This window comes from Sciurus carolinensis, chromosome 9 (assembly GCF_902686445.1).
Source record: "Sciurus carolinensis chromosome 9, mSciCar1.2, whole genome shotgun sequence".
NCBI classification, from domain to species: Eukaryota; Metazoa; Chordata; class Mammalia; order Rodentia; family Sciuridae; genus Sciurus; species Sciurus carolinensis.
Window position 1 is genome coordinate 34,347,012 of NC_062221.1, and position 11,161 is coordinate 34,358,172.

Below are 11,161 nucleotides of genomic sequence, written 5' to 3' on the forward strand. Positions count from 1 at the left end.
GCCTGCTCACCCTCAATCATTGGGTAGGGTCTCATCACACTGGTCAGGAATTCCTGCAACCTCTCAGGTTCGGAAGTTGTCAAGAGAAACTGCTCCTTTGGCCTCTCATCTGAGAATCTTATGACTGGAAATAGCTGGCTATAGGGAGGAAAGAGTTAAAGAGGGGGCCCTGAGTGGAAAAGCAGGCCAGTTGTTAGTGCAACTTAATTTATAACTTTTGATTTTAGAAACAGATTCTCACTATGTTGCCCAGGCTGGTCTCAAATCGCTGGGCTTTAGCAATACTTCCGCCTCAGGCTCTTGGGGTAATTGGGATCCCAAACATGCATAACCACACCCAGGTTTGACTCATAACTTTTAAGTATTATGATACATAATTTAGAGATCCTAAAAATTGGTTATACCCATGTATTTCAATTATGCATGAAATAGATGGGCCAAGATTAAATCAATACTACTTACCTTTCTTCCTGAAAGAAAGAACCATAACTAGCAACTACAGAAAGTAGTGAATTGTTTCTAAGACTTGATTGAGTCAATTACTTATTTCAAGAGAAAGAATTTGCTTCAAGATCAATTACACCAACTTCTTGCTTGCTTCAAAATTTCCTCATACAATATAATAACTTCTTACCAAATTTTTTTTGAATCCCAAGAAAAGCCTATTTAATCCATCAATGTTCCAACATGAACTGCAAATTCAGACTAGAATTTATAAATATCTTTTTTATAACCTCCCAGTGACATTTACAGAAGTTACAGATAAACATATTTTGAAATAATATTTTCTCTGTATAGTAACTTAGGCAAATGTAAATTTGTATTTGTTCTATCTAGTCAATACTTGATTACAAGTATTTCCTGAGTGCACACTCAATATCAAGCACATGCTGGATACAGGCATGTTCAAAATAGTAAAAGATTTTGTAAATTTTCACAAGAAATTCACTGTCTAGGAGCATGTCTCTTAACATTCCAATCCAATGTCCCAATATTGCTAATTGATACTCCATGTTTAAGAAAAAATAGCTTCTTTATTAAGACTGAAAACACACACAAATTTTTTTGTTTCCTAAGTGTGTAGTATTAAAAATGCAAATATTCAAGTGAAACCAAACTTGTACTTAATAGAAAATACACAAGAAGTAAAATTCTACCTTTTTTTTTTTTTTTTTTTTTTTTTTTTTGGTATCAGGGATTGAACCTAGGGTGTCTGTTAACCTCTGAAACACATCCCCAGCGCCTTTTTATTTTTTATTTTGAGACAGGCTCTCGCTAAGTTACCTAGCACCTCACTGAGTTGCTGAGGCTGGCCTTGAACTTGTGATCCTCCTGCCTCAGGCTTCTGAGCCACTGGGATTACAGGCGTGTGCCACTTGGCCCTGGCTGAGAAATAAGATTCTCAGAAACTGCGAATCTCTACTATATGCTAAATGCCCATGAGAGAATAGTTTGTTTCCTATAGGCATTAATAATTTTAATTTTTTGAAGAGGTATAATTAATCCAACCCAGGAAAGAAACAAATTTCGTCCTATAGAACTAATAATAGTTTTACTATGTAGATTTTAGGCTTGGGACATATTGGTATTAGAGTCATGGATGAATAAATTGAACTGAATAATAACAAAATAATTAGTATTTAAAAATCTTGTTAAAGGCAATTTGAATCAATCCAGGGTCTTTGAGAAAGACTTATCTGAAGCATAAAAAGAAGAATTTTTGACCCACTTATATGAGATGAGCATACTGTAACCATATTGTAAAAGCAATTGTCAAAAATTAAATTATAAATTATAAAAAGTTAGCACAACAGAAGGTTAAAAATCAACACTAAAGAAGAGGGAAAAAATCTTAGTAGGGAAAGTTTTAAAGTTATTCAGAAAATATCCTGAATAATGGTCTTCTAACTAATACATTTGAAGTGCACACCACGTTTTTCTTTATTTTGGAATTATCAGTCTTAATTGTATAATTAATAAAGCATTTTAAGCACCCTCAGGAGTAAGAGTTTGTAAACATTATAGATTTTCACACGGGTGACATTGTATTATAGTTTAATTACTTTGGAGATGCCTATAGACTAATCTCCCATGAAGCTGAGTTTAAGTGCAATTGAGCAGGACTGGAAATTCCTCTAGGATTATTTTTTGTCAACATATAGATGAAATAAGCAAACATTGTCTAAGTAATATTATGCAGCTCACAAAGACATTTCCCAGTTGGGTTACCTCTCCCACAATACTTCATCTTAGGGTTTTCAGTAACAGCAACATCTTTCACCTCCTACTCCTTTGGAAATGAGAAAAATTTTATGATTAAGCTTCTTATTTATAACACAAATTTTCTAAAGCTCTTCTTGTCTCATTGAAACATTATTTCAAGCATCTGGAAATAGCAATAGGAATTTCATAAGGAAAAAGTGATGTCTGTTTTCCTGTAAATAATGTTCCATGTGTTATTGACACTGTAGGTTTACTCAATTTGATTTGTTGTGGTTTTTCTAGCAGATTCAGTGAAAGGCGTGTCTCTTCTTTTCTATGATGCTCAGTTCTGTTGATGAGGATAAACCAAAACTGGGTCTGCTTTTTCTTACCTTGCTATTTCTTTCCTTCCTTCTCCTCCTGAGCAAGGTCTTCTGTTAATATCCACTTCAAGTACCAGAATTTAAAGCTATCCTGCTTCCTCTCACAGAACGCTGGGACTGTGAGCAGATGTTGCACTTATAGAAGTGATACTGGATTAGAACAGATTTTTAGAATCCAATTTCCCAGGAAAATCACAGGGTCCTAAGTCTTATAAATAAAGATAAGATTATAAATAAAAAATAAGTAAGTAGTATCCATCCTCAAACATTACTAAAAAATCAAATGATATTTCACGTTAAATCAGCAATTTGCATCACCCAATTTTTTCATAATACTCCACAATATGTGAAAATAACTTTATATTAATATGATCATCTTTGGCATCTTTGATTTACCTATAATAGATTAATTTTCATCAATATATGAAAACCTTTCTAACATTTTCTTAATAAAATTAATAATTTGTGTATTTTTATGTTTGAAAGTAGGCACACGAATTTTCTATAAAATGTACAGAGGTGAAAAATATGTGCAAGATAAGATGAATGAATGAATTTGTGTAATATGTCTATTTTATAATGTATGGAAAAATTGTACCTGAATGTACTTTTGGAGAAATTAGTTTTCATGTGACATTTTGTGTTTCAGAATTCCTAAGTCAGGGAAGTGTCCTCTAACCTTTATTACTGTATTAGGAAATAACATCTGAATGTCCTCAGGATGAATTTAGCTAGAAATGTCAAAAGAGCAAGGGGCAGCTTGTGGAATATCATGAAGTCATGGTGAAATGTTAATCAAGGTAATTCTATCATGAAGATGTGTGGTGTTTGAGGGAATATGTAGCAATGGTGTAAGAAAGACAGCTGGTGAGCAGGACAAATGGGATTGTTTATAGTAGCATAATCATAATAAATTAGAAATAATCAAGTATTACAAAATATTTCACACATATTATCTCATTAAATTCTCACATCAAAGTGATAATAGAGAAACTGAGCCTGAGCAACTTAGTAAACTCTCCACATTGACAAAGTAGTTTTGAAACAAGGATCTATTCTAGTGTTTACTTTTGCTACCTATTACTATGGGTTTATAATTGTGATATTCTACTCTCTTTTGACCTATACTAGACAGGGTTGTCTCCTGTGAATTGTTTCCCTGACAGTGAATTTTCCACATGCCTTAATAGAGCATACCAGAATGAGTGTAATCCTAGCTATTTAATGTGAGGAGCCATTCATGATTAGCAGAATCAGGCCTGACTGAGCCATGGGACACAGAGGTCTGACTCCCAGGAACTGGTAGACTGAGAGACTGTTTCAGATAGTCAGAGAGTAGGTGACCCTGGTACAGAGGTGGCTCACTCCTGAGGAAATGCTAATTCTCTCAGCAAATGACTTCCCTCACTCTCCCCCATCCTGTTCCTCACAGAAGAAGTCCCTCCCTGTTTGGGCCCTGTGGGACTATAAATAAAGGTGAAGGTGGGCTCCTCCATTTTGTTGGAGGCCAGATCTGGTATGACCCGATCCATCACACCCCCTTCCATTTGAAAAGATTATTAGCTTTTGTGTTTATTGATTAGATAAGTTTATTAGTACTTGCTTTATAGCCAGCACCGTCCTCTGACAGAAATCCCTTCCCTCATCCACATTGGATGTGACAGAAACACCCCCACAATTTAGTTTAATATCTAGATATTTTTGCAATTTGTAAAATTAATTTTCATTAACAATTTAAATTCAGCTCAACATATCCTGTTCCTCTTTTACTTTCTGGCACAAATGTAGTTTAATCCAGTGCTGCCTACTCAAACCTGAATTACTGCAGCTGTGAATGGCCTAAGGGATACATGCTATGGAAATGACCAGGCTGAGTGGTCACTCCTTAAATTTATAATCACTAGACTCAAATTGATACTACCTGATAATCTTATGACATTTTCCTATTTCTTATCTATCCTACACTCCAAAATAACTTTACTTCCTTTCTTTAAAATTATATCAAAAATTTTTCCATTCTATTTTGCAGCTGAAGGGCTGGGGATATAGCTCAATTGGTAGAGTGCTTGTCTTTGCAAGCACTAAGGCCCTGGGTTCAATCCCCAGCATCACCAAAAAAAAAAAAAAAAAAAAAAAGTAAGTATTTTGCAGCTGAAAATTTTGATTTTTATATCACAGTGGAAAAAACAGGGTTAGAAAGGAGCTTTTTCAAAGACTTACTACCACATGTAACAATTTACCCGTACCTGCATTCATAGTTTACTGCTTATGTGTTAGCATGAATGAATTGTCCAAGTTCCTCTCCAAAAAAGTATTTCCATGTTTTGCACAAAATCCAATATTTTTATTTTGAAAGGCAATGCCCCACCAATTTTCCTTCCTTTCCTGGGTCATGGATTTCCTCCTTCTTTTCTGGATCACTATAATCAGAAAACAGACATTATTTAACTTCTTAATATAAAAAGGGCCCACATTCAGCACTAGTGCACTTTTCCATTCCTACCTCAATTTTTCATAAAATATCAAGTTTTTTATCTGTCCATCCACAGAAATTGATGTCCATTTTGCTAAGTCTGTTGGTCAATTCTCAGTCCACATTTTATTTGATTTAGCATAATACTTCATCTCTCTTCCTTGAAGTGCTTTTCTTAGCTAACTACATTCAACTCTCCTGAGTTTCCTTCTAATTCACTAGGTTATTTTCTTTCTAATTTATTAATGTAATAAAAATACACCTCAACAAAAGTTCTACTGTATTTTATCCAAGTTTGAGCTGACCTGAGTTTGTGTTTATTGGATTAATCATCTTATAAGTAAAATATGAAATAATAGAAATACATTTGGGGAAAATGAATGCTTAATCCTATAGTATCCTTCAATATATCATATACTTATTAGAGAGGATAAATGTGAACTCTAAAGAACATAACAAATGCTCTCAGAAATGGAATGCTGTGTGGGAGGCTAAGAGATTATATGTACACTTAAGTGTAATTTTATGAGTTCACTATGTACAATGATAATATACAAGAAATATGGACATCATATATTGATTAAGAAAACTTCACTTTGTATTATATTTATGTTGCTCTTATATTCAGGTTTATTTGATTTTATGCCAACTAAATTTACCCTAGTACTTTTCACAGGAATTTCAAACAAGTCAATTCCACCTCATGTTAAGTCTGTATAATTGTCTTTCTAAATTAAACTTATGAATCATAAAATTTGTTCCAACTAAGATTAACCTTGATTTCCACGACTCTAGTCTATCAGAAAACCTTAAACTTATCAGGTAGTCTATATAATATCTCCTCTGTATATTTGATAATCCTATTTTTTATCTTAACATCTACAGTAGCAATAAAATGATTTAACTGAAAACTGTGAAAGATACGTCATCAGTGAATATTACAAGCAAAATTTGTCCAGGTTAAAGATTTAGACAAGTCCATTTAAAAATTAAAGATCTAGTTAATTATACAATTTAGCTGATTTCACATTTTTCAGCAAGTTACTCTATGATCAATAATTCTGTCTAAAATGAAATAAAAATATTGTAGCACAACTTGTTCTTCCATAAACAAATGAGTGCTTATTTATAGTTTTTGTTTTTTAGGAATTCCCTCCAATTTTATATTTATTTAACTACTTATTATTCACCAAGACATATTTACCACTTACTATATGAGAAACTTAGCACTAGTAGATGCAGATCAGATACATAATTGTCCTTATTAAGAATCTTGATAACTCATTTTCCTAAATTTATTGATTTGCAGTCTTTTTTATTATTATAAAATAAACTCTTCTGTTTTGTACATGACTCTTAAATCTTAATTATCTAGATCATTTAACATTTTCTCAAATGAAAACAATAAACATGGATTTTTTTCATAAAAAGCTTAATTTAAAAAGATGTTTGTATGCTGCAATTTTCTTTAATTATTTTTCATTATCATATAATGGAATATATAAGGACAATGATAGATGAAGTATGGGAGTAGAGCTTCAGGGTCTCTTTCTTTACTTCTCTTTTCATATGGCAGTTGAATTGCTTAAGTTCACATAAAAGAAAAATGAAAATCATGTTTTCCTGTCTTTCTGTGTATTGCATACTATTTTGAAGATGAGTTGCTCCTTTTTACAAAGTTTGGCTCATCTGGACTAACTTCATTTTTTTATTGTTATTGTTGTTGTTGATCATGAACAGTTTTGTTTTGACTGCTAATATGGTCTTTATTCATTAGAGTGATCCGTGATATGATATCCTTCTCTATCATGAAATAAAGAGAGATGTTTCAGAAATAGATATGACTTAATGCTAATTAAATGTGTTCTGAAAGTGAAGACTGGAAACACCTGCATTCCTAAAAAGATTTCTCAGTGCTGTGAAGTTTAACTGCAGTTGCTGGATGGCTCTAAATTTGCTTATTTCTAACTGAAGACTGGAGTATGATCTTTTAAAGCTTCAAGTAAAATTATTCCAAAACTCCAGGGATAACAGTCTCTAAAGAAATTATTGTATTTCAGTCCAGAACAGATTATTTTCTTTCATGATTTTTAAGCCACCTGCTACTGCAGTTGGGTTTGTTGATTTGCCTTTATTTTTCTTGGAAATAAAAACATGCCATTGGTTGCCATTGCAAGGTACCCACTGAGTATATATGTAACCTCTAATTATGCTCTTTTGTTAATTTTGCTGGTGATATTTTTTAGATTTGCTTCTTTTTGCAAAGTAATTTGGCCAGGCATATGCACTACTGAAATGAATATGTAACGTAGTATGAATGTCTGGAGGCTGCCAGGTGAGCATCTGAACTCAGGTTAAAGTGGTGGAGAGATTGGAAGATAAGCATCATCTGGGCTGAAGGAGCTGAGCAATGACTGGACTGTCAAAAGATAGAGTTCTTTGGGAAGGCCCAAGGGTGAATGGGAGAGAACTGTTTGCTGTAGAAAATGATACCAAATGCAATTTCATGAGAATTATGGTTATAAAAGAATGAAATAGACTATTTTGTGAGGAGAGTAGTGTTGCTCAAGAATGAAAATATCTATTGTCTATAATTTTATAACAATCATAATCGGTGAGACCTTTTCTACTGTCATATAAATTAGAAGCACCTGCTGTTACTGTAATAACAACTCCTGACCCTAGTATGTCAAATGGATTTTCCAGGCATTGAAAATTACTGTTGTCATGGAGAACTGCAACTTTCCTGGAAAAAGAACATTTTTGAAGGATTAAAAAGAATATGAATTGCTGTTTTATAATATTATGATCAACATACAATTGCTTATGTCTGGATGATATAGTTGTATAGTAGTCTGACAATTTTTACTATATGTGACTAAATAATCTAGTCGATAATCTAGAGGTAATCTGAAACTTCTATCTTTATTACATGATAGGGGAAGATATTATATAATCAATAATTATTTTCTTTTTTTTTTTTTTTTTTTTTTTTGCGGTGCTGGGGATTGAACTCAGGGCCTTGTGCTTGCAAGGCAAGCACTCTACCAACTAAGCTATCTCCCCAGCCCAATAATTATTTTCAATGATCTATTCCTTTAATGTTTTAATTTTGTACAGTCATATTAGGCAATGATCCCCTTTGTATTAAAGAACTGAGCAAATGTTTAATTAAAATTAGACATATTAAACTGAAATAACACTAATATTAATGTTAAATTAATATTAGCGAGCATTTGTTAACTAAATTATATGGAAATTGGAAGGATAACATTTAGATAAGATAAAATATTTAAATTATATAAGTTTATAATGCATTAACTTTAACAGAATATTCTGTTAATGTTGATATTGAATTTCTCTTTATTAAAAATTATTTTCTATAATGTAGTCAAATTAAGAAATAGGGACACATTTAATGAAAAATGATATCTTTTGTTATTATTGAAAGTATTTAGAAATATGAAAGATGACAAATAGTTTTATTAGATAAACATAGTTATCTATGGAAGTAATTTACCCTTAGTCCATCCATTCAATGAAAAGGTAAGCAGCAAGTGTTACTAGCAGTAAGGGAATAACACAAATCTGACAATAATCTCTGCCCTCATGGGTCTTACATAATTGAATTATAACATTTTAATGAGACATTAATTAACTGCATATTATATGCAGTATTCATATTAAGACTTCTTTAGTAGAGATCCATTATCTTTAGATAATATGATCTATAAAAATTTCTGTAAAAACATTTTCATTACCTCAAAATGTTCTATACTTTTGTAATGGCAGAGGTTTACAGTATATATAATTGTCAAAAACTTTGAAAATGCAAAATTAAAATTTATAATTAAACTGGATAATTAAAGCTATAAAATTTAAGATAAAGTTAATGTATGTAGATTACATAGCAATAATGTAGATTTGTAGTAAATATGTGCTGTGGTAAATTTCACAAGAATATATGTGTGTGTATATTTAGATTTATAGATTTATATGTATATATTTTTTTCTTTGTTTTGCTACTAGGGATTGAACCTAGAGGTATTTTATGGTGCTTCATTACTGAGTTATATCCCAGCACTTTTTATGTTTTATTTTGATACAGTTTATTGTTAAGTTGCTGAGGGTCTCACCAAATTTCTTAGGCTAGCCTTCAACTTTTCCATCTTCCTGCCTCAGCCTCCCAAGTTGTTGGGATTATAGGCATGAGCCACTACACCCAGGTATACATACATTTTGTTATGGAAATAACAAAAAAGAAAATTGTGAGGAGATGTGGTTTGAAGAAATCTGGAGATTCTAGGCCCAGGTTCATTTTTTTTTTTCTATTTTAGGAAGGTAGTTTTTATTTTAAGTGATATTAGTTTGTCTCTGTATGCCCCTCAGATTCCCATTATTGATGTCATACGCAGATAGCACAAGGAAGGCCTCCTATGAACTTTGGATGATTTATATAAAAATAAACCTCTGTTGCCTGACAAAGATGACATTTACCTTTCATTAGGTCTTCATTTTTAGAAGCAGAGTTACATAGAGAATTGTTTTTTGCAAAAAAAGAGAAATAAGCATTAGTTGTTTTTCCTCCACCTCACTGACACTCATTAATTTCTCAGTTATCTTGTTTGAAAGAACTAAAAAAGAACATATCCTACCTGTTATTAATGCCAAAAACAGTTTAAAAGGAAATTTACAGCTCAAGCCTCTGAGAATAGCTATGTATGTCTGTGCCACCAATTATGACTGATTGGATTAAGAGAGTACAAGGGCAGAAAAGCAGAAGCACAAGGCTGTTGACCTGACTCCTTTCAATTGATTCAAACAGACTAGTGTTGACCTCAGAACAGAATTATCAGCATTAACCTGAGATAAGGATGATTCATTCAAGTGTCACACTGCTAACAAATAAAAAAATTTCTCCTTTTTTCTAAATATGTTTTAGAAAGTAAAATAATGCCATTATGCCATAATCATATACAAGCAAAGGCAGTATATGTGATATCCTGTTAAAAAATAGAGAAGAAAGGCAGTATGGGTTACTTAGTACAAGCTTGCTGAAATCTGAGCAGTGATGATTTATAGTAAGCCTAATCTATTATCATGACTCCCTTTCTATATACTTCTTGTGCTTTCTTTTTGGATCCCTTTACTTCCACTCTGCCCTCCTATTTCTTACCCTGCAAACATAGACCCAGGTCTCAGAACTTAGCTACAACTCTTACCTCCTCCGTGAGACTCTCCCCGCGTCAGTTCCCTGCTTCAGTGCCAAAGCACCCTTTCATCTTGATGTGGGCGTTTGCTTTGTGCCTGATCTTGCCCCAAAGACCTTATGGTGGTGGAGTGGTTTCTTTAGACTTTAGGTCTATCACTGACAGAAAATGCCTTAGTAAAAGAATTATGCAAGAAGCAACTGCCAGAAAGCTGTCCCTGTTGTCTATACCAACTCCTTTTATACTACTTTTAGACACACTGCAATGTCTAAAATGTTATTTGTATTATAGAGTACTCTCAATGACTGTGGAGACCACTCTTGTTTGTTTTATCTCCAGTGCTTCACGGTGTCTGGAACATAGTTCACATTCAAATATTTGCTGAATTAATTAGCAGATGAATGAGAACAACACAGCATTGTTATCATCTTGTAACCAGTAGACACCATTTTGCCTAATACATAATATGTGTGGTATGAGGGAAAAGACTTGTATAAAATTTTAGAAAAAGGAAAAAAAAGGACACTCCTGGTAACTTGTGAAGCTTCTCTATTTAGATGTGAAAATTACCAGATGGCATATCAATTCAGTTATAAAGTAAGTTTGTACCTAAACCCTGAGAAAAAAAAATTGTTTACTAGTTTACATCTGAATATCTGATTTCTTCATTACAAAATGTACTCAGTTTTATAGATTATAGTGTCTTGGAACAAAATTGCACAAATATGAATAGTGATGTTTTCTAGTAAAACCAAAGAGTAGATTTTAACTGAAAAGAAAGTAGGTCTTAAGTATTCTTCCTATTCACATATAAAAATCAACTACATATGGTGATAAATGTTAGGTTTGGTAATCTCTACATAATGGAAGCAGATATCAGAATATCATAATGT

General features: G+C 32.6%; 1 long non-coding RNA gene across 1 annotated transcript; it reads right to left on the reverse strand.

Moving 5' to 3' along the window:
* Positions 1–2,676: 2,676 nt before the first annotated feature.
* LOC124992427 (uncharacterized) lies at positions 2,677–10,407 on the reverse strand. Its single transcript, XR_007110125.1, has 3 exons — positions 10,281–10,407; positions 4,832–5,005; positions 2,677–2,793 (listed from the first exon to the last, which is right to left on the reverse strand). It is a non-coding gene; the product is annotated as an uncharacterized LOC124992427 (long non-coding RNA).
* Between the last annotated feature and the right edge of the window lie 754 nt (positions 10,408–11,161).